Source organism: Gallus gallus, chromosome 1, assembly GCF_016699485.2.
Source record: "Gallus gallus isolate bGalGal1 chromosome 1, bGalGal1.mat.broiler.GRCg7b, whole genome shotgun sequence".
NCBI classification, from domain to species: Eukaryota; Metazoa; Chordata; class Aves; order Galliformes; family Phasianidae; genus Gallus; species Gallus gallus.
The window spans coordinates 75,552,004-75,574,991 of record NC_052532.1 but is presented as its reverse complement, the minus strand read 5'-3'; the positions used below and the strand labels follow the sequence as shown (position 1 = coordinate 75,574,991).

The 22,988-nt window shown below is 42.3% G+C and overlaps 1 protein-coding gene and 1 long non-coding RNA gene across 7 annotated transcripts in view; one reads left to right on the top strand and one right to left on the bottom strand.

Annotated features, from left to right (window-relative positions):
- Positions 1–342: 342 nt before the first annotated feature.
- Positions 343–22,988, bottom strand: part of LOC124417656 — a 34,868-nt gene continuing 12,222 nt past the window's right edge. Inside the window, exon 2 of the long non-coding RNA XR_006933138.1 lies at positions 343–4,078. This is a non-coding gene — a long non-coding RNA (uncharacterized LOC124417656). The remainder of the gene's footprint in view (positions 4,079–22,988) is intronic.
- TEAD4 (TEA domain transcription factor 4) overlaps positions 3,361–22,988 on the top strand; it is a 67,218-nt gene continuing 47,590 nt past the window's right edge. For 4 of the 6 annotated variants that reach the window (NM_001001340.2, NM_001001341.1, NM_001359859.1 and 1 more), the window contains exon 1: positions 3,421–3,612. The gene's annotated coding sequence lies outside the window, so the exon portion shown is untranslated. Of the gene's footprint in view, positions 3,613–3,944; positions 4,024–22,988 lie in introns of all 6 variants that reach the window. The other 2 variants (NM_001001337.2, NM_001306152.3) reach the window with 2 other exon arrangements.

Below are 22,988 nucleotides of genomic sequence, written 5' to 3'. Positions count from 1 at the left end.
AGCACATAGGGGTTTTGATTAGGCAGTGTCAGCTCAATTGGCAAATCCTCTAGTGTTAACTAACAAAGTGGCCTTTGCTAAATGTGTATCTTAACACCCTCAGCTTCCATGGGTGCTGTCAGTGGGTGCTGTCCCAGCACCTATTGCTCTCAGAGTAGTGTTTAACAGTCCATGGTATCATTCAATTTTTTCCATGAGCTGGTGTGATAGGCTATCAACAGTTTACAGGCTAGTTTGGCCCGGCTCCATGACTAGCGGGGCAGGGGGACCCATGCCCCAGGAAAGGGAAAAGGGTAAAAGGGTAGAGAGATGGGCCTAAAACAAAAAGCAGCGGCAATGATCTGAGGAGAAACAAACTAATTTACTAAATGAGATATCAGAATGCAAGATAACACACTATAATACGGTATAATACAGTTGAAGCTAATAAATCAAATAAAATGAGAGTGTCCGAAAAGTCAAAGGCCTTAGTCTAAGCAAGCTGAGACAATGTGCCTGGGAGCAGAGACGAGCCAGAATCAAAAGGGGAGGTCAAGTGACGTACGAACAGTTTTCATCTTTCCCTCTGAGCAAACAGTCCTCTGGGAGATGTAGTTCTCTTCTGGGGTAGGTACCCGGAACTGGAGCATTAACTCTTTAACTCCCAGTGCACTACATGATGTTATGTGGAATACCAATAACAAAAAATCATAAAACCATGACATAGGAGATGTGATATACCCAGTCAATGCCATGCTCTTTGGCCCAGGTGTCATGAGACTTTTTTTCATAAATTAGTCCAGCTGTCAAAGTCAGCTCTTTCTTCGGTGCCCTCAGCTGTAAGTCTTGCTTCTGAAGGCCCGGGATAGTGTTTCGGACAGTGGCATGGGGCGTAGGATGTGCTTTAGCCACCTGGTGGTTACTTCCACCATTGTAAGCATGTGTTGCTTACTGTATCAGATCTGTGGAAGTGTGATATCTATCAGCTCACCCCGTATTTATATTCCAGCCACAGTTCTACATACCAGAGGGGCTTTATCCACTTGGCTTCCTTGATTGAAGCACATTTTGCATTTGTGGATAAACTGTGCAATAGTGTCCATGGTCAAGACTTCCCCTCAAACATTTACATGTTTGAGCCCATTTATATGTTGCATCTTTTCCTAGGTGGCCTGACATATGATGGACCTATCAAGCTATAAGTAATTCAGCCTTATGTTGCCAGTCCAGATCTTCCTGAACCACTTCAATTTCAGTAGCCTCTTTTGTAGCCTATTTTGATGTTCTTCAGTGGCCCAATTCAGATACATGAGCATCTACATGATGTGTCAGGCAGCAACAATGGAAGGCCATCTAGATGGCCTTCACCTCTGCACATTGGCTTGATTCACTAAATTCACTTGATTCACTTGATTTGCTAAATGTGTCTCTCAGTGCTCTTAAAGTGTCCCTGCATCCACTGCTCTCAGAGTAGTCTTTAACAGTCCATTGCATCATTCAGTTTTTTCCATGGGCTGGGGTATGTCTTTTTCCATAGTGACTGGAGAATGAGATGCTGGAGAGCAGCCTCACTGAATAAGATGTGAGGCTCATGTGGCACACCATGATGAATTCTTCCTCAAAATGTTCTAAATAAAATTTAAGACACAAGAGACAACGGAGGCAGATTTGTAGGGACACAGTAGGAAGGAGCTGGGTAAACCAATTAGTACGTTAGCGTTTTAACTCAGTCGTCTAAAGAAAATTTTCTTCAGGTCTCCTGATATGCATAATGGATTTTGAAGTTGGGAGGGATACTTCTGTGCAAATAATTTTTATTTTTAAGTTAATTCAAATAATTAAAAATAAAAGGGAGATAAAAATAATAAGGCAGAGAAAAAGTGCTACTATTGTAATATTGCTTGAAGGAGGGAATAGGTGAATTCCCTTGGGTCGTTTTTGACTATGATCCGGCTTTCGCAGGTGTTAATAACGGTCAATTTCCAAATGTTAAAACAAGAGAGGAGAAAGAAGACTAGCATGGTAGAAGACTGATCCACTGATCAGAAATGACCAGTGAGAAAAGAAAATTTGTAAAAGACCATGAAGGACCTTTGGGACTTAATGGTGAAGAAGTGTTGTGTATTTGCTGTTATGAAGAAGAGATGAGCAGTGTTGGCAAAATGTGGAGAGAAGACAAAACAGATATTTGGGAAAACAACTCAGTGGCTCTTCTCTGGATTGCTGTGAGCACAGTAGGCCAGAAAGGAGGATTGAGGGTTCAGAAATAGATGTGTTAGGAGGGTAGCTTAAGCAATGAAGTTGATTGATGGGATAGGAAAAGAGAAACTATGTAGTGAACAAGACCAGCTGTCAGATCTAATTCAAACCTGCCTCAAGGCAAGTCTGGCAGGCATGACAGGATAAATGACTGCTACCAAGCTGGGACTGCCTACTTTGCCAGCTGTGCCAGTTAGGTGCGAATGTATATTTTCAGTGTAGTGATGGGTTGGTCATGGAATGTGCTCTGCAGATGAGGGAAGACTGGGAAGAGAAGACAGAAAGGGAGAAGGGGTGCACAGAGCCCCCACAGAAAAAAATGGGAGTCATTTTAAAGTCGACTACCTAGCAGAGTGATTTGATAAAAGCCATAGGGGACGTCCCATTGCTGTTATGTGAATAGTTTCCTTTCTCGGATGCTCTCAGGACAGTTAAACTCTCACTAAACAAGCACTTCTGGCTGTACTGTAGCCGTTTAACTGTGCGGGGTGAAAGCCACGTCCCTGAGGTAGCTCCGAAGAGGCCTGTGAGTCAGGCCTGGCTGCAAGGGGCTAGTCGCGGGGGTGTGCTGGGCTGGGATCACCGCCCTGAAGGGCCGAACTGTGGCTGTCGCAAGAGCGCTTGGACCCTGCAGTCTAAGGGGGCTGCATGGGGGCTGGCAGCTGTTAGATCACCGCCTGGGCTGCTACTGAACACTCTGTAGCCCCGGGGCTTCCGGTGCGAGCGCTGGCTTCTCGTCCGCGTACCCCCACGTCTGGGAAAACAACAGGCGGGAGGCGGCGTTTCCGCGGCTTGTCCACCGGTTGAGGCCGAGCCGTCCTGAACAGCGATTGTAACTTCTTTTCCCGACTCTCACCGCCGCACTGATTTCTGGAGGTGGCCGTGTCCCTTCCGCTCCCGGCACCCCTGCAGCCAAGCTCTCTCGGCTCTCCTGGCTTTTCCTTCGCGGCCGCCTAGAGTTTCCTTCCTCTGCTCCCGTTTGTGGGGCAGCCCGCCCCTGCGGGCTTTTTCTTCCGGCCATTGCCCCACGATCCCCCCCGCCTCCTCCCCGAGCACGCACGTCCCCGAGCCGGAGAGGGCCGATCCCCTGTGGATTTTGTTCACAACTCCGCCTCGGCCTTTCTCTCGCCTCCCCCTTCTTCCCCCGGCCAGTCCCCTCCCTAACCCTCTTCCATCCTCTACATTAGATGGGAGTCCCCTCCCTCAGTCGCGTTCATTTCATACCAACTCTCATTCCACGCGTTCCTCGTTTACTCCTTTAAAACTCCAGGGAAAATAAAAACCCTCTCTTTTCTTCCCAAATTCTGGCGGAACGCTGCCTCCCCCCGCCGCCGTGCAGTCTCGCCGTCCGGCCCGCCGCTCCGTACTCTTCAGGTAAGTCGGCGGCACTCGGCTGGGGCCGCTTTGTGCGCTCCTGTTTAACTCCGGCCCGGCCCGGCCAGGCCCGGCATTGTTCGTGCCGTCCCCGCCGTCTGCCTTCCTGGGGACTTCGGAGAGTCCCGAGTGTACGTTCCGGAGCCGCCCCGAGGGGAACCACCCCGGCAACTTTTTTTCTTTCTCTCTGGCTTGGTGGTAGCGATGCTGAGCGAGAAGCTGGTCCACTTCCCTGTCCAAAGCCCTGATCTCACCCCTGCGGACTTAGAGGTGGGGATCGAGCAAGAGAGAGGGAGGCATATAGTAATAAACTTTATCTGCTCTTGTGGCAGAAAGTCCTGGAGCAGAAGGAGGATTTGAAGCTGGTCCTCACTGCCTCAGTGTAACAGCAGCTGCTCTTGCCTTTCTCAGGTCAGGACAATGTATTTCCCGATTGCTTTCCTGCGGGGTAGTGGGGAACGAGTGCCTGCTGGGAAAAGAAAAAAAAAGGGGGGTAAAAGAAAGGGTTCGAAGCTGGTCATGTGCAACAGAAGAGATGTGAATGTATGAAGGAAGTGATCAGAAAATTTTCAATGGAGGCTACTGGTTCCTTTCACCGTTCTGTGCCTGCACAGTACTTTGGGAACTCGGTAGCTTGGTGCATCAGCAGAGAACTGCTAACGCTTCTGGAAAAAATAGGTTTCTGCACGTTTTATAGAGTTGATCTGGGGGGACAGTTAAGAGGAGGATCGGTACTTTTTGTGGTACGGATATAAATTCTATTGTAAACTATGGAGAGTGTTTTGGAGAAAAACAAAATTAACAATAATAAGCAAAAACATGCATGGTATTACATGTGGGTTGTTATAATACATTTACGAAAAGATGAGGAAATACTGTTTTCCTAGATGAGTTAATCAGAAGTTAGAAGGCTTGAATTTTGATGGCATGCTTCTGGGAAGGATTTTAAAGCAACCAACCTACCCTCATTCCCCTCCCCTCCCCGCCCCCCCAAAAAGAAAAAAAAACAGTGATAAAAACCAACACTATTCCCCCAAGTAATCTTTTATCTTGTTCAGAATTTTATTTTATTTTATTTTTAGAATGGGGGAAAGAGTGCAACAGTACAGCTCAAGAAGATATTTTAAGGACTAGGTTAACCAATTTTTGTTTTGTTTTTAATTTAACCTATAGTTGTACTCCTGTTACTTTCTAACCTGAAGAACAGAGCGCAGTAGGTCTGCTACAAATAATCAACACAAAATAACTTTTTGAACTCATGGGAGATGGGTGGCAGGGAAGATTTTTTTTTCTTGTTTCCAATTACTTGGAACAGATCTGTTTCTCTAGACTATCCCACTGTCTGTGTCCAAACAGTAGAGTATTCACTAGTTTGCCCATCTGTCTGTGAAGATGGAAGACATTTTGTTTTTCCTTCTCCAGGAGATGGGCAGTATGATGGGGAAGGAATGAAGTGAACAGAAGAAGGGGGAAGTGTTTTTTTTTCCAGGTTAGGGCCATGATAAATCTGCCATACTATTGCTGATACAATTGAAAACTTTAGGTCTTGATAGCTTTTTCTCACTATGGAGAAGTTGGGCTGTTTTGTAATGAATACAGAGGATCTTCTTTATTAAGGCTGTTGGATGCCAAGGAACTCTGGCACAAGAGGGACTCTTAGTTCACAGACCAAAAGGCAGCCAGCCAGTCAGTACAGTTACCTTGCAGGGTTTTTCTAAATCCTGGTCTGGACTATTCAAACTTGAGCATGTGACAAGCCTATCATCTCTAAATTGAGTATCAGCTCATTGTTCTTGCCCCTTGGGTGATCCGAGGATGAATTAGTGTGCATGAGCATTACTGTTGATAATGGATGTTATAAATTTCTCTTCTCTCTTGTTTTCCTGTTACATCTTTGATTTTCTTTTTCCTTTTTTAATAATAATAATTTTGCTGATAGTTTTAAAGTACTTCAGGTTATTACATTGATGTTTAAATGTTCCTGTACTATGGAACTTCTGAGGGAAAATGGTATAAGAATAGTAATGACAGACTCTGATGAGAAAGATTCCAAGGTGCAGAGTCTTGCTTGTGGTTTAAGATAAAATAATGGTTGCTGTTGGTTCTTTTACTCAGATATTTGTTTCACAGAACTGAAATACATTATGAAGGTCATTGAAAAGTACAGTTTCTCCAGTTGATGCTTGAGATTATCTCTAGAGTGACACTGTTCTCATTCACAACTTATCTTTCTTAATATTCCATGCTTTATTCAGACTGATTCTTTTAGGTCTTGGTTCTATCACAACAGAATTATAGGGGTAGATCCACAAATACTTTAGGCTGGCACTGCTGATGACAAAACCTGCCTGCACAGACAGTCCATTTCTGTACTTGTCTTAAGTTTTTCCTTTGCATGGGGTGGTAGGACACAGACCCAAATCAGAAGAAACACTGTTTCAGCAAGTTTGCTTTCAGCCAGACCTGTTCCCTACACCAGTTAATCATATGTATGTTCACCTAAGTGGGTTTGTGTCTGGAGAAGGGGGTACAATGACTAGTGGGTTGGGAGTAGGAGAAGAATGGGAATAGTTTTCTAGCAACATTGTAGTTTTGTTGCACCTTAAGTAGTTCTTTGGACCACATTTATAGTTTATTACTGTGGTAGTCAAAGGATGCCAGTCTTATCTGGCCATAATTCCATGTTACTGTTTGTTTTTTTTTTTTTTTTTTAAATAATATATATATATATTTCCTCACTCAAATTTGTCCTTTGTTCATTTGTTTTTTTCCCTAAATGTCATGCAATTAATCTTCTAGTAGTTTAGTTGGACAGCTTTTCCATAGCCCAATGTATTTTAAAATTAGTAGGGATTTCCTGAAATTCAAGCTAATTTTTGTTAGCCTAATACAATAGTTTTCACCTTGGCATGTTTGTGTGAAATTATTGTTTTTCCCTCTCTTTTTGCATTTGCTACTTCTAAGTTATAACAGATTACCATTGAGACTTAATTTTTTGTATTTTGCAACATCTATTATTCTAGGTCTAATGATTATTCTTTGTACTAGTCATTTTATTCAGTTAGTCTGTGTTCCTTTTGCAAAATGATACTCCACGTGTTGGAGGTGATTTATCTTTCTCTGTTGCCTGAAGTGACAACTGAGCACAGGCAGACAGAAGTTATATTGGTCATTTTGTAGAAGAATGTGCTTTACAGACAAATCTCATTTGTTCAGCTTTCTCACTCATTCATGTGTTTAGCTCCTGCTTCTGGCAGAGCCTTTTCTTTACTTGATTTATCTCTGTTTGTTGTTGTTATTGTTGTTGTTGTTTTCCCCTTTCTCCTTGAAGTTGCTTCAGTTTCTTGGCATCACTTTTTCCAGATAGTCTAATTTGTGTCTCAGTGTCCTCCTTCTTCCCCTCAACCACTTTTCTTGTTTGAGCTCTCTTTACCCACTGGTGTTTGTAAACTAAATTCTGTATCATCTGCAAGTTTAATTAACATTTTGTTTGTTCAGTCTTAGATTATTAATTAAGATGTCAATGAAAACTGGACTATCTAAGATCTCTGCAGCAACACAGTAGATGTCTCCATGTCTGTTAGTTCTGTTGGTACATATCATTATGCTTTTGAAACATTCATTTTCTAATAATATGAGCAGTACTATTCAACTATCCAACTTGAATTAATTTTTCAGCCGTGATTTCTTTAAAGAGTAGCAAATGCTTTTCTAAATCTAAACTTAAAACACTGTGCACTTCTATTCTTTTTATTCTCTAACTTCATGATAGTTCTATCCTCGTTTGAAAAGCAATCGGGTTTATCAAGATTGAACGTAGTGTTCATAAAGCCATGCTACCTACTGATTATGGTATGCACTTTTCTCTCTCTGCCCCACCTTCTCCATTATGTCCATCAACATGCTAAATGCCTTACACTTTACTTTGTAGAGCCATGATCTAGGAAAGAGCCTTGTAAAAAGTTGGTAATTTGCCTGCATGGAGCTCCATTACAAGATATGAAACTTAGATGATTAGAGAAGTCATTGTTTTTGTTGGTAGTGTAGTTGGTTTTGATTTTATTTTTTTTTTCCCCTCTGCCCCTTGGGTCCTACTTTTTCTGGAGATGATGCAGTCACTCTCCTTTGTTTTTAACATTGTACAAATTACACATTTTCCTGCTAGGGAGGGGCAGGTTTTCCAGTTCCCAGTGCTACTGAGTCACTGGCTCTGTTTTTCTGTTTCATTGTAGGTTTATGATCAACATGTTCTACCTTTGTTAGAATATGATTACTAAAAGGTGTTTTTTTCTGCTGTACTGAGACACTAGTGACAGTAGCTGGTTACAAACCTTTGAAGCATCTGCTTTGCTATTGCCAAAGGCAAAAAAAAATAGCATAGTCCTCAATGCCTTCCTTCAAACAGAAGTAACCATTAATGACAGATGTCCAGATGAAGTCTAATATCTTTTAACCATGACTGCTGTGCTTTTACTGAAGGAAAAAAAGTCAAGAGAGCACTGAGCATGTGTATACTGAAAATGGAAAGGGAGGGAGGGTGTGTTGGTGTTCATCTAACTTGGTCATACTTCTTTATGGCTAGGTCCTTGAAGCCAGCTACTGATACTGGCCTAGCAGGATTTAGAGCTTCTCTTGGTGTAAAAATCTTGTCAGTTTAAGGGGAAAAAAAAAAAAAAAAAAAAAAAGAGAGAGAGGTATTGAAGAGAGGTTTACATAAGAAGAGTTTAATTAAGTATACTTACTGTTTTAATTGATCTTTTCAAGAGCAAAAATACTATCTATTTTCAGTTCCTTTATTTATGAAAGATCTACAAAAACAGAACAAAACAACTGTCCAGGGGGAACAATGTAAGTTGCTTCTTTTATCCACAAATAAGCTAATTGAAAAGTAAAGAAGTACCTTTTCCAACTGGTTTTGTAAGAACTCACTTTAAAAAGTGGAGTTAAGTCTGTAACTGTCTCTGTCTCTAAGAATCTAGTTTTGCTTGGCTAGTTGCCCCTGTCTTCCTGTAGATTAATCGAGCAGAAGGTATATAAGATGTTGACCCTCTTGGGAGAAAGATCTGGAAGAGCAAAGAGAGATATCAGAATGTTTCTGCTTTTCTGTGATATCTGGGGACAAACTTAACTGTGTGGGTTTTTTTTTTTTTCCAGTTTTGCCATTTATTGTTTTTATTTCTTTGCTTAGTGTTTCCAGTTTGAGGGTTCAACTTGTACTTACAGGCTGTAATAATTTTCACTTGCTTTCTGTGAAACTTCTGAATTCTTCTGCTTCATGTTTTAGATGGAGCATGTACTAAAAAGCTGAGCCGAGATTGTACCTGAATCCATAGAGAGAATGCGGCTTGGTTGGCAGCCATAAGTAGGGCTCAGCTTCACCAAGAAGCACTGAGAAGTCAGACCAGAAATTGTCTATTCTTCACAATATATAATTGTAGAATCACAAAATGGCTTCATTTGGAAGGAATCTTAAAGGTTGTCCAGTTCCAAGCCCTGTGCTGTGAACAGGGACACATTCCACTAGATTTGGTTGCCCAAAACCTCATCCATCCTGGCCTTGAACACTTCCAGGGATGGAGCATTCACAGCCTCACCAGTGGTGGGTGAAAGCTGAGAAACCTTCCAGTGTCTTCACTCTCATGGTGAAGAATTTTTCTTGCATCTAGTCTAAATCTACCTTTTTTTTTTAGTTCAAAATAGCTACCTTGTGTCCTTTCATTACACACCCTGACAAAGAGTCTGTCTCCATGTTTCCTGCATACCCTCTTCAGATACTGAAATGCCTCGATTGAGGTCCCCTTGGAAACTTCTCCAGACTAAATAAGGACAGCTTTTTCAGCCTTTCTTCATAGGATAGGTACACCAGCCTCTGATCATCTTCATTGCCCTCCTCTCAACCCACTTTAACAGATGGTGCAGATGTTTCACAGTTGCTCTTTACTTAGGCATTGGCTTTCAAAAGCATCAAAACATTCTTAAGCTCCTGCCTAACTCCTACTAAAATTGGGACACATGCTTGATTAGTTGACTGAACTGAGATCCCATTTTACACACTTCTTCTGCCTATTTGTATTTTGCTTCTGTCTTGAGGCATTAGTAAATGGCCTCTTTAGCCTTGGAATGGACAAAGTGGCACACAGATTATGCTTGTAACATAGGCCACCAGAAAGCACTGAAGATGCGGAAATATGACTGTGCTTTTGTCTATTCTGTTATAATTAGACTTCTAGCCCAGTTTCTCCTATTGCTTTTGTTGGAAACTGGCTACAGTTGTGGAGCTAAATGCTTTCATAGTTTTAGATGAGTTTTGTAAACACTTGTCTCCTGTCATTCAAACCTAAGTGTGTGTTTTTTGGGATATGCCGTCTTGTGTCCTAGGCAACACAATCCTGTGTTGGAAGGGACCCATGGGCATCATCAAGTCCACCTCTTGACCCCACATATGGCAACCTAAGAGTTAAACATATATTTAAGAGTATTTTCTAAACACTTATTGAATACTGACAGGCTTGGGTGTCATGCTATGACTGGTTCCCTGAGAAGCCTGTCCATCTTCTCAGTAAATAACTTTTCCTAATGTACAAACTGAACTTGCTTTAAGAGCAATCAGAACAGAGCTTTAAGCCATTTCTCCACATCCTATTAGTTATTGAAAGAGGTGAGGCTGAGAGACATCCTGAACAGGAAGTAGGATTGAGAAATAAGAATTTTGTTTGGATATCATGAAATGACAGGGCATTATTAGTCCCTCAATTTTGTGTTCTTTGATAAAAAAGACCAGAAAGACACCTAATTTCCAGAAAGTGATAAGCATCAGTCCTGAGAAAAGTGACAACTGCAAAGACAAAGCATTTTAAAGTTCACCTTTCTCTGTCTTGACATTATTAGCAAGGTTTTGTCATCAGACAAATTTTCTTCACTGAGTGATTCACTTAGGTAGGTCTTTGTGCTATAAATATTTCAGTAGGTAATAGGTTTTTTTGTTTTTTTTTTTAGTGTGATGGTGAGATTTTTCAGAATGGTGGGCTTGGGAGTAAATATTCTTTAGCTTCCTGTTAAAGGTTCCTTATCTTTTAATATTTAAGTGAAGAACAGTACTTGGTGAAAATGGTAAACATGATTTATTTCTCCCTCAAGTATGATTTATTATGATGTCTCTCATCGCACTCGGTTGGGCTGTAAGTTGAATACTTTGACACAGGGCACTCAGAGAGTTGCTAAAGTAATGGAGTCAAATTGTGACCCAGAGGAACAGTACGAAACAATTTATTGAACTTTCTAGGTTCAACTAATCAACTACTTTGAGGCAAAATTAGGCCGTTTTCTAACAACAATTAGTAAGCAAGTATTTGAAGGCAAATATAGGCAACAGCTACTACAGAAAGGCAAGTAAAAGAAGAGAGAAAGATTTAGAGTTATATGGTTCACCACTCCTGGATCCAGCGTTGTCTCGAATATGGGGTCTTGATCTGTGAGTGATTCAGGCATATGATCTAAGTCATTTTAATCAGTAAACTACACTTCTGTGTACTTCAGGAGACAGTTTTGATTTAAACATGTTAGCTAATACTACTGGAAATTCCATGATAAGGAATGGGCACAATTACTGGACTTCCTTCTGGTTAATTCTTCTTTAACTAGTTTGGTGCTTGTTGAGAGGACTAGTGGTGACTACTGCTACTAGGATAAGGGTAGCTAACTATCTTCATCCTATCACAATCATTTTTTTCTGGAAAGATTGAAACATGCCACTTAGGAAGTCAGAGAAAATGGGAGCTCTGAGGTACAGTTCTCACATGGGATGTAACATTGAATCCCCAGGAATTACATAGTTCCATTAAACAGTGGGACCAATCTAGGATGTGGCTCAGTAGTAGGCCAACCTGTCTGTGGCAATCTTGGTTCATTTTCTCTCCTGTCTGAGTTGTAAATGGACCAGATCCCAGCTAGTGACCTTGCATATAGCCTGCATGCAGGAGGTGTGCATGGGTTGCCTGTGACTAGGGATCGATCCACAAGTTGGCCACCTCTGGAGCACTGGGAGTATTACCAACCTTTGAGTCTGCATACGCGTTTTCATGTGTTTTGTTGTTAGGTTATGGTTTTTGTTGTTGTTCCCCCATCCCCAGTCTTCCTTTCAGGGCATCAAGACTCTGTGTTCTGTCTTCTTTATAAAAAATGTAACCAACTGGAGGGTGTGCAATGCACACACTGTCTTATCACATCCTGTGTGACTGCATTATCTAGGGTTACACTGATAGAAGTTCTGTTTCCATGTTTTAATTTATATCACTGTGTTGGATGTTACATCCTCTCGTTTCAGTCAAAGCTCAGCTACTACAATAATTAAAAACATTGTTTTGCTTTGCTCAGGAAATCAGGTGCCTCTTGCACAGCTGCTGCTGCAGGTAATTTCAGTGTAGCAAGCAAGCCAAGCTTGATTTTGTGCAAGGTATAACAACATTCTGCTGGAGCCCAATCATATGTTGAATATGATCTAAGGCTAGTAGTTTTTGTTCCTTTGTAAACTAGTCTTACACAGTAATAAGACAGAGACAAAAGTCTCACAAGGCAGTCTGTAGATGTAATCATAGAATCACTAAGGTTGGAAAAGACCCACAGGATCATCCAGTCCAACCACCATTCACAAATCACCAATAGTTCTCACTAAACCATGTCCCTCAACACAACGTCCAAACGTTCCTTGAACACCTCCAGGGTTGGTGATTCCACCAACTCTCTGGGCAGCCCATACCAGTGCCTGACCACCCTTTCAGAGAATCAGTATTTCCTAACATCCAGCCTGAACCTTCCCTGGTGCAGCTTGAAGCCATTCCCTCTAGTCCCATCACTAGTCAAATGAGAGAAGAAGCTGACCCCCAGCTCACTACAACCTCCCTTCAGGTAGTTATAGAGAGCAATAAGGTCTTCCCTGAGCCTCCTCTTCTCCAGACTGAATAATCCCAGCTCCTTCAGCCGCTCCTCATAAGGCCAGTGCTCCAGACCCCTCACCAGCTCTGTTGCCCTTCTCTGAACACGCTCCAGGGCCTCAATGTCTTTCTTGCAGTGAGGGGATCAAAACTGGACACAGTACTCAAGGTGCGACCTCACTGCACCTTAATGATTATATTACCTTGTACAATATACAGTTCTTCTTTTTTCCTTGCCTAGCACTGCTGCCTGTTAAGAGCTTTTTGTTCACCTGCAGCTTGTAACACCTACTTTAACTGGTTTTAGTCAGAGGATTCTAGTCGCAGCAGTAGTGTCCTAAATGGATAGGAGTATTCACAGGTAATAGCCAGCATTGCTCCAGGACTGCAGAAGTCTCAGAGCAAAAACTAAGACTGTAGCTAGTCTTACCATTTGGCTAAATGGTTAATAGAATGAGTGAGTAGAGACTTCTCAAAAAGCTCATTGAACTGTTCCCTCTTTCTACCACTGATGCTGGACTTTCTTATGCAACTTCAAGTGGCACTAGCTCCCGGCTGATTTAATGACTAGAGTGCTATTTCTTGGGCAGCCTGAGTAATTGGTTGCAGGGGTGCTGCAAAAGTATTTTACCCTATGTATGGAATCTGTTGAATCACAGCCTGAACCACTGATTGATCACCTGAGGCAAGCACTGAGTCAGCCATGGGAGCACAGGTGAAAGCAATTCACCTGTGTGACCGGAAGGGGTGGAGCCTGGCTCCACCTCTCCTAGACCCCATTTAAGGGCTGATGCCACTAGGGAAAGATATCTTTCTAGAGATTGCTCCCTTTGTAGTTTTTCTGTGGGCCTAGGATATGGGTGAGCAGTTCATCTATTTTTTATTATCTCTTTCCATTGCAATAATCCTTCTAGTTATACCTGTAAGATACCAGCACAACCACACTATTCTGCTAATTGTGTATTTGTTGATTGTATGCCCTGCCAGCTAATTAAGGGCTATTTGGTCATGCTGCAGTTGCATCTTCTTTCACTGTAGAGTTCCTTTAAGCATGTTAATGATCTCTGCTGTTTTATCTGCAAACTTTATCAGACCTATAACTGCTTTTCCACCTTTTCCTCTTACAGTAGTATTTTTCCCCTGCAGTCATTGAGTTGCACTCCCTTAGAGCTACTCACCTACTGACTACAGTCATACTTCTTTTTCAGAGGAAATAAACTCTTATTACAGCGTTCTATAGAATTTCCCAGCATTTTTTTCTCTGATATGTTTCAGTACAATGTTATGTTGTACCCTACAAAACATATGAGAACTGCTCCTCATATTTTATTATACTGGCCCACAACATCGAAGGCAGATGTTGAACCTTCCTGCCAGTATTCCATTACATTTTGTTGTTGTGCAACAGATAGCAGCAGAGGCCTGATCTGACAAAACGACATCTGACATGGAAGTGCATGGGAAGCAAAGGTGTGGAATTAAATGCCTCCATGCATGGAAAAAATCACACCATTAACATTCATTTGACATTTGCTGAATGCTATGGAGACTAAACAGAGGCTCTGTGAAGCAGATGGTGGCACCTTTCAGCAGTGGTGACAGCAACAGCAGGGCACCTCTGCTGGTACAGGCTTTTACAAGTGCAGTATGCAGGCTCTTGTTCAAGGCTGGCAATTATGAATAGCTAGTGGTGGCAATTATGTTGAAAAATAATGTTTTGTAGCTGAGAATTTTCTCAGTGTTATTATTCTAATTGCATCTGTTGTAGTTTTCAAGGAAATAAACAGGAAGCATTACTTCCAGAACAACCTGCATGTATTCCAGACTCTTACTTTCTAAATCCAGATATTCTTGTATGACTTCATTGTGTAAGTTCATCTATTAGCATGCTCTTAATGGAAAAAACTGGTTGTTGTTATCTTCATTTCTTTTTTTAAAAATGTTATACAGTGCTTCTCTAAAGTTCTAGTTTGTGCAGCAGGACACACTCTCTTCTGGCTGAATATATTTTTTGAAGTTCTCTATTTGCTGATGGGACATGAAAATGTTGTGGTTCAGATGCTCATATTTGTCTCAAAGTAGTGAATGCCAGAATTGTTCATTTTTATTTATATTGCAATAACACCAAGGAATACCTATAATGAGAAGTAGTCTTTGCCTCAAGAGTTTGTCCCATAAAATGAAACACAGGTTGAAGAGATGTATATGGTCTATTGAACAGTGACATGTAGACAGTGGACATGGAGTAGGTGAGTCTTTTAGACAACTCTAAGAAAGCCGAATGGCTGGCTGCAATTTTTCATATCCTTAGGAAAGTATGATTTTTTGAGTTGAGCATCTGCCACAAAAACCTAAGAGGGAACTGTTGCTAACTGTAATGAGTGTAGAATTGATATCAGAAAGCAGATGCATTAGACTACAGAGTTTGTTAAAAATATGCTCCCTGTAAATGTGACCTCACTGAAGGTCTGTCTAGCTCTGCAGGATCTCTGAATCACCATGAGATGCCATGTGTGAAAGAAGAGAGAGTTAGCACTGAAATTGCCAGCTTAAGAACAATTAAACTGAAGCTGCTGGAGCTGAAAAATGTGTGCTTTCTCCATACTCTTGCTTTCCTCTGACTCCAAAGTCTGCCTTTGTGTGTGATTTGTATTAAGAGACAGGCCATGATATAAATATGAACAGAAATTAGGAGTAAATAAGAAACAGTGCTTGAACAGAGAGAAATGTAACAAAGAAGTAGAGATATGGTGGTGAGAAGGTAGAGGTGCTATGAGGTGCTCATGTCTGATCCCAGAGCCCACAAAAGAAAGTAGTTAATCATCTTAGTAAAATAAACAACAAGAACAACTGTAAAAAAGAAAAAATGAGTCAAGAAATATGAGAACCCAGTAGTATAAGATTCATAATGATGGAATCTGGAGAGAACAGAAGTCGAGTCTAGAACCTCTGGTAAGCTTGCTGAAACAAGAAAAGGTCAGAAGATGTACAAAACAATTGTCCTGGGGATTCAGAAGGGGAAGGAACTGGCTGATTGTGCCTATGAACTGGAATGTCTATTTAGTGATTTCAGAATCAAATTCACAAAGCTTTCTTCTGGTGTGATTACAAAATTTTTGAAAATCTGAAATAATAAATAAGTTTAAAAGTACTGAAATACTGATATTGGAACACTCGGAAATAAATATTTTAGAAAACACCATACTTTTAAGTTACTAACTTTGTGTTTGGTCTTTGATTGAATGGAAAACTGAAGCAAACTGAAAAACTGATGCTAACTAAAAACGTGTATTTTGTTAAAGTGGTTGGTAATTAATATCATTCATATCTTTCCTCTAGTAGGTAATAGTTTCACCATCACTGTGTTTCTGCAAAATGCTCTACTTCTGGTCAGATCACATTTCCAATGGGAAGTGATTTAACAGATAGTTTTTCAGCTTCCCATACCAATAAGCTTATTTACCACAGAATTTGTCTCCCAGCTCCTCTATGGCTTTGCTTAATAAGTTGCTACCTCTCCCACCAGTGAATTCAGAGTTCACATCAACAGGCTGGGAAACTGGAGGCCTGAAGTGTTCAGCAAAAGAGAGCTACAGACCAGACAACTCCAGAGTGTTTATCACCTCTGAGCTGAGTGGAACTGCGCATAGAGCTTACTATTTAAGCAGTGTTATTTAGGAAAATTTCACAGGCTTTTTAAAACATTTGATCTTACTGAACCAGAGAGGTAATGTTATAAGAATTTCGATAGTCTTTTCAATCTATGGAATGTCTTCTGAAGTTATCACGAAAAAGGCTAAGTGGTGTTAGTGTCATAGTGATTCTTGAGGTTTCAGCTGGAGATAGCCAAACATCCTACTTGATGTCTCCATGATAGTATATTTTAATGCTTACTGACCTAGCTGTAGCTTGAAATAAATAGGACTAACATTGGTCAAGGAATGAAAAGCAAGAAAGTAACTTTAATCTTTATAATTTCTTCTCTCATTGCTTTTATATTCTGCATCTCTTGTTTTATACCAATGTGAGATAAGGATCACATATGCTGTCTCTTGCTTTGAGGACTTTCCTGAATACACAAATGACATCTGAAGTTAGCACAACTCTTCTTTTGTACTAGGAGAAGACAGTCTTGGGGGTTGACACAGAACTGAATGCAAATGTTTTCTCTATTAATTCTGGATCTTGCATCAGAAAGGATGCAGAGTTTGCTCTGTCACTGGAGGTGCTTGGCACAGGTATGAAGCCTTGTAAACCATCAGATGATCAGGCAGCAGCTCCTAGCATTTGAATGCAGAGCCAGAAAAAGGAGCGATGCTTCAGATGTATTAATTGCCAGCATAAGAGTGCATTGTGATGAAATCATCTGCTAGATGTTAACCTGTGTATATATGGGTCTTGGAGATGGAAGTAACTGAATTCAGAATGGGTACTTTTTATGTTTATGATAGCCATATATTCCCTAGGAGATGACTTTGTCTACTTTTAGGTATTGATAGGGATTTTGGCTTCAGAACAGAGATTGTAGGTTCCAGTGACTGTGGCTTTGAAAGACACAAAACTGCTTAGCTGTATGAATCTTTTCACTTGGTGCAGATCGTGCTGGCTGTTTTAGACATAAATCTCTAAATACAGGTTGTACTATGAATACATTTACTTTCTCAAGCCTTAAGCTTCTTTCTGAATTCCATTCATTTCTCAGTGTGACAGCTGAAGCTAAAACCAGCCTGTGCCCTGTTTGTGGAGTTCCTGAAGGAGAACTGGCTTCTGTAGTTGCCAAGCCATTTCATCGTATTTGAAAACTCATGGCTGTCAGATTAATTCCCCTGTGACTGGAAAATGGTTTACTCTCATTTTTAAGAAGGATAGAAAGAAAAACCCAGGAAACTACAGACTGGTGAGCCTCATCTCTATGCCTGAGAAGATCACAGGACAGATCCTCCTGGAAGTTAGGTTAAGGCACATTCAAAGCAAAGAGGTGATCTGAGACAGCAAGCACAGCTTCACCAAGGGCAGATAGTGCCTGACCAATCTGGTGGTTTTCTACAATGGAGTGATAGTACCAGTGGATAAAGAACTGAAATCATCTACCTGGACTTGAGCAAGGCCTTTTAACATGGTCCCACGCCATCCTTACCTCTAAGTTGGAGAGACAGGGATTTGAAGGGTGGTGAACTATTCAGTAGATAAAGAATTGGTCCAGTCATCACAACCAAGGGGTTGTAGTCAATGGCTCTGTACAGGTGGAGGCATGGTCTCTTAAGGCTCTGTCTTGGAACTGGTGCTCTTCAACATCTGTATCAATGACCAAGACAGTGGGATTGAGTGGACCTTCAGCAAGTTTGCTGATGACAGTAAGCTGAGTGGTGCAGTTGATAAATGAGGTTCAACAAGGCCAAGTGCAAGGTGTTCCACTTGGGTTGGAGCAATCCCAGATATGCCTACAGAACGGGAGAAGAACTCATTGAGAGGTGCCTTGATGAGAAAGACTTAGGCGTTCTGAAAGCTTGACATGGGCCAGCAGTGTGCACTTATGGACCAGAAGGCCAGTGGTATCCTGGGCTGCATCATAAAAGGGGTGGTAAGCAGGTTGAAAGTGGTGATTGTCCCCCTCTACTCTGCCCTCATGAGGCTCCATCTGGAGGACCACATCCAGGCTGTGGCCCCCCAGCACAAGAGAGATGTGGAGATGTTGGAATGGGTCCATAGGATGGCCACAAAGGTGATCAAAGAGCAGGAGTGCATCTCCTATGAAAAAAGGCTGAGGGAACTGGAGAAGAAAAGGCTTTGGGGAAACCTCATTGTGTCCTTCTGGTACTTAAAAAGGCCTTTTAAACAGGAGGGAGACCAACTTTACATGGTCTGATAGTGATAGGATGAGGGGGAACAGTTTTAAACTAAAAGATGGGAGGTTTTAATTAGATATTAGGAGGATTTTTTTTTTTATCTTAGATGGTGAGGCACTGGGACAGATTGCCTAGAGAAGTTGTGGAATACCTAGTCCTAGGCCACGTTGGATATGGCCCTGGTTAACCTGATCTTGTGGATGGCAACCATGCCCCCAGCATGGGGTATGAAACTAGGTGATATTACAACCCAAGACATTCTATTATTATTTTCACATGGCTGCCAACTGGATTTAACTCTACTGACCACAACTCTTTGGGCCTGGCCATCCAGCCAGTGTTTCACCCAGCAGAGCATATGCTCATCCAAACCATGGGCAGCCAGGTTCTCCATGAGGATGTTGTGGGGGACAGTGTCAAAGGCTTTGCTGAAGTCCAGGTAGACCACATTGACACTAAGCAGGTCACCTTGTCATAGAATGAAATCAGGTTTGTCAAACAGGATCTACCATTCACAAACCCATGCTGACTGGGCCTGATCTCCTGGTTGACTTTTAATTGGTCCATGATGGCTCCTGAGATTATCCGTTCCATAACCTTCCTCGGCACTGAAGTGAGACTGATAGGTCTGTAGCTACCAAGATCATCTTTCTGGCCCTTTTTGAAGATGGGCGTCACATTTGCCAGTCTCCAGTCCACCAGGACATCCCTGGTTAGCCAGGACTGTCAAAGGATGATGGAGAGTGGCTTGGCAATCACATCTGCCAACTCCCTCCATGCTCTAGGGTGCAATCCATCTGTCCCCGTGGACATGTGAGCGTCCAGCCTTCAGAGCAGGTCCAAAACTGTCTCATCATAGATTAGAAAGGGCCTATTCTGTTCCCTGTCCCTATCTACCAGCATAGGGGGCTGTGTTCCCAGTGAATAACAAGTCTTAATATTAAAAGGCAAAGAAGGCATGAAGTACCTCAGCCTTATCCTGTTCCTTGGTCACCAATTGCCCTCAGCACCCAACAAGAGATGGAGATTCTCCCTAGCCCTCCTCTTGCTGTTGATGTACTTATAGAAATATTTATTGTTTTCCTTTACCTTAGTGGCCAAGTTCAGTTCTAGCTGGGCTTTGGCTTTTCTAATTTTCTCCCTGCACAGCTTCACTACATACCTGTAATCATCATAAGTAGCTTGGCCACTCTTCCAGAGACCATAAACTTTCCTTTTGCTCTTGAGTTCCAGCCAAAGGTCTCTCTTTGTCCAGTCTGGCCTCCTTGCCCGTCAGCTTGTCTTCCATGACTTGGGGATGGCCAGCTCCTGCATCTTTAAAGTTACTTCCTTAAACCATTCCCAGCCTTCCTGGGCTCCCACACCCCCCAAAACTACCTCCCAAGGGACCCTCTCAACCATGGTCCAAAAGAGGTTGAAGTCTGCCCTCTGGAAGTCCAAGGTGGCAGTTCTGCTGACTCCCCTCCGTGATTCAGCAAGGACTGAGAAATCTAGCATCTCGTGATCAGTATGCCCCAGACGGCCTCCAACCTTAACATCCCCCACAAGACAACAACAAACAGCAGGTCCAGGATTTTGCTTCCCCTTGCTGGCTCCTTCACCAGCTGTGTCAGAAAGTTATCTCCCACACACTCTAGGAACCTCTGGGACTGTTCCCTATCTGCTGTATTATAAATCCAGCAGATGTCTGGGAACTTGAAGCCCCACAAAAGAACAAGGGGGGTGACCTTGAGACCTCACCCAACCATCTATAAAGTGTCTTGTCCGCCTCTTCATCCTGTTTGGGTTGCCTGTAGCAGACTTCCATGATAATGTCAGTCTTACTGGTCTTCACTTTTATTCCGACCCATAAGCTCTCAACCCTGTCATCACCATCACTAATTTCCATACATTCACATTCTTTCTTAACACAGAGGGCTACACTACTGCCTTTCCTGCCTTGCTTCTCTCTTCTGAAAAGTCGGTAGCCATCCACGGCAGCACTCCAACTGTGCAGGTCATTCCACCATGTTTCCATGATGGCAACTGTAGAACAAATGGAGGCAATGACTGAGCCTTTATTTGAGACATTGGCTCTATAGGAAAAGATATCAAAAAGAAATTAACTCACCCCTCCTGGTAACAATTTGGAGAAAGGGACAAGCTGTGGAATGTGACCTTCCCCTGTTTGTACTGTTGCACTGCTGGAGAGAAGGGCGGGGAAAAGGGGAACCCACGGAGACTCAGATTGCACAGGAAATATTGTGGAGACAGAAGGGGTGGCTCCAGACCATGCTCCCTGCCCCCCTGCTCCAAGCACCCATGCACTCATGTAGCCCACCCATTGGTTCAGGCTGTGACCTTGGAATTCCACTACACTGACTATATCATAGCTTTCCAACCATACAATTGCCTCCAGCTCCTTCTGTTTATTACCCACGCTGTGTGCATTAGTGTAAAAGTACCTGAGCTGGGCCTCCTTTTGGGTGACAGTAGTCCTAATACTCTCATGACCATACTCACGTGTTTCCATAGCCATCAACCTCACACCAACCCTTGTGTTTTTCCTACAAAAGGGTGAGTCGTCCTTCTCTTTCACCAGGACACAAGACTGTGAGATCTTACTAGCACGTTCCTCTCCTACAAGCACTGGCACATTACCTACAAGCTCCATTCTAATGACCCCAGTTACACCCCCACCACTCTTCATACATAGTTTAAAGCTTTATCAATGAACCTTCCCAACTCCTGTCTTAAGACCCCTTTCCACCAGTGGGATAAGCTACTCCTATTGGTTGCCAGCAGGTCTGGTCTTGTGCAAACAGAGCAGAGGTCAAAAAGCCCAAGACCCTGCTGGGCACACCGGGCTCGGAGCCAGTTATTAATCTGTTGGCCCATCATATTTAGTCCCTCATCGTTCCCTATAACTGGAGGGATAGAGGAGAACACAGCTTGTGCTCCTGAAGCCTTTACCTGTCACCCCAAGGCTCTGAAGTCCTTTTCATTGTCTTTGGGGAAGTTCTTCCTATATCATTGCTGTTTACCTGAAACAGTGAGAGAGGATAGTAATCTGAGGGCTGAATTAGGGAAGGAAGTTTCTTCCCTATGTCTTTAACCCAGGTTCCCAGGAGGCAACAGACCTCCCTGTGTAGAGGGTCTGGTCTACATATTGGCCCTTCTGCTCCTGTCAGCAGAGAGTCACCAATGACAATGACCCATCATTTTTTCTTTGCCAATGAGGTTTTAATGTTAAGTGTGGTCTGGTTAGACTTTGGTGACACCACCAAGTGGGGAAAACCATCATCACCGCCATTGTCCAGTTGTCCCTGCAGAGCACTGTACATGTTCCGCAGGGGCAGCTGGGGAGGCAGGGGAATCTTTGGGCAGGTGTGCCTGTATCGCTGAGAAGGAACCTTCTGCCACTGCCCCACCCCCCTGAATTCTTCATCATTGTTGCTAGGGGGAGGAGAGGACAGGGGGCTCATAGCAGCAGGAACACTGTCTGCCTGCTGGTTCCCCTCTATCACTCAAGGCAGCAGGGGGTGACCTGCTCCCTGTGGAGCCCCAGTTGGCTGCCAAGATCTCTGGGCCGATAGGGTTTGGCACCACCAATCAATCTCCCTCTCACATTCCTTAGTCATCAAGGGCTTCTTCCAGGTTTGTGCCTGTTTAAATCTCCTGCCGTTGCCCCGGCAATGTCCATGCCATGTCAGCCGCTCTCGCAAGAGCTGCCGATGGATGGATGAACTGGTAGGCTATACCAATTCCAAACACTCTAAGAGATAAGTCTTACAGAGGCTTTTTTTTGAATTTCTGTGTGAACCATTTGTTGAAATGCTGCACCATGAAGTAAGAAGTGTAGTGTCTAGAAATTATTAAAATGCTCAACATTCACTTATACATTTCTTGAGTATTTGGTGGGCTACTGAGGTGTAAAAGTCTACTGCTGTCTAATGTCATTAAAAGAGCACCAAAACCATCTGAGAGCTAGCGTTGTCAACTCTTTTTACAGCTTCACCTTTTGAAATGATAAAATTCTCAAGAATTTAATCCTTTTATTTAAAAACAAACAAACAAACAAAAAACCACAAAAGCCACTAGTCATTATTGTCTTTGAGAAGATTTTATGATCAATAAATCGAAAGAGGTAAGAAAACAGGCTAAAAAGGAGTGTATCGTGTAGCATATTTTTTATCCAATGTAAAGGAGGTTTCTGGAGACTTGAACCCTGACTTTTTGAATTTCCGAAGTTGAGCAAATTGGTCTAATTTGTGGTTTATTATAATAATAATTATATATATATATTAAATCATCTACAGCAAGGAATAACCACACTTTTCTTTTCTAACTAGTTTTTGACATAGATCGTGCTCAAATTTCTCCTCAGACCTCTATAGTACTGCTATGATATTCTTGGGCTAGTCTTACTTGGTGCTCTCCTTACTCTTTGGTTCAGTGCAACTTTGATTATTCTGTTTTTCTTGATAAAAGAATTTTTGTGATTTTCTGTTTTGGTGGTTCAGATAATGGAACCATTAAAAAGATAAACAACAGTGCAATTAAGGCAGGGGAGTGAGCTTGTGTTCTTAGAATCCATTTGTCTTCTATATGATTGACTGGA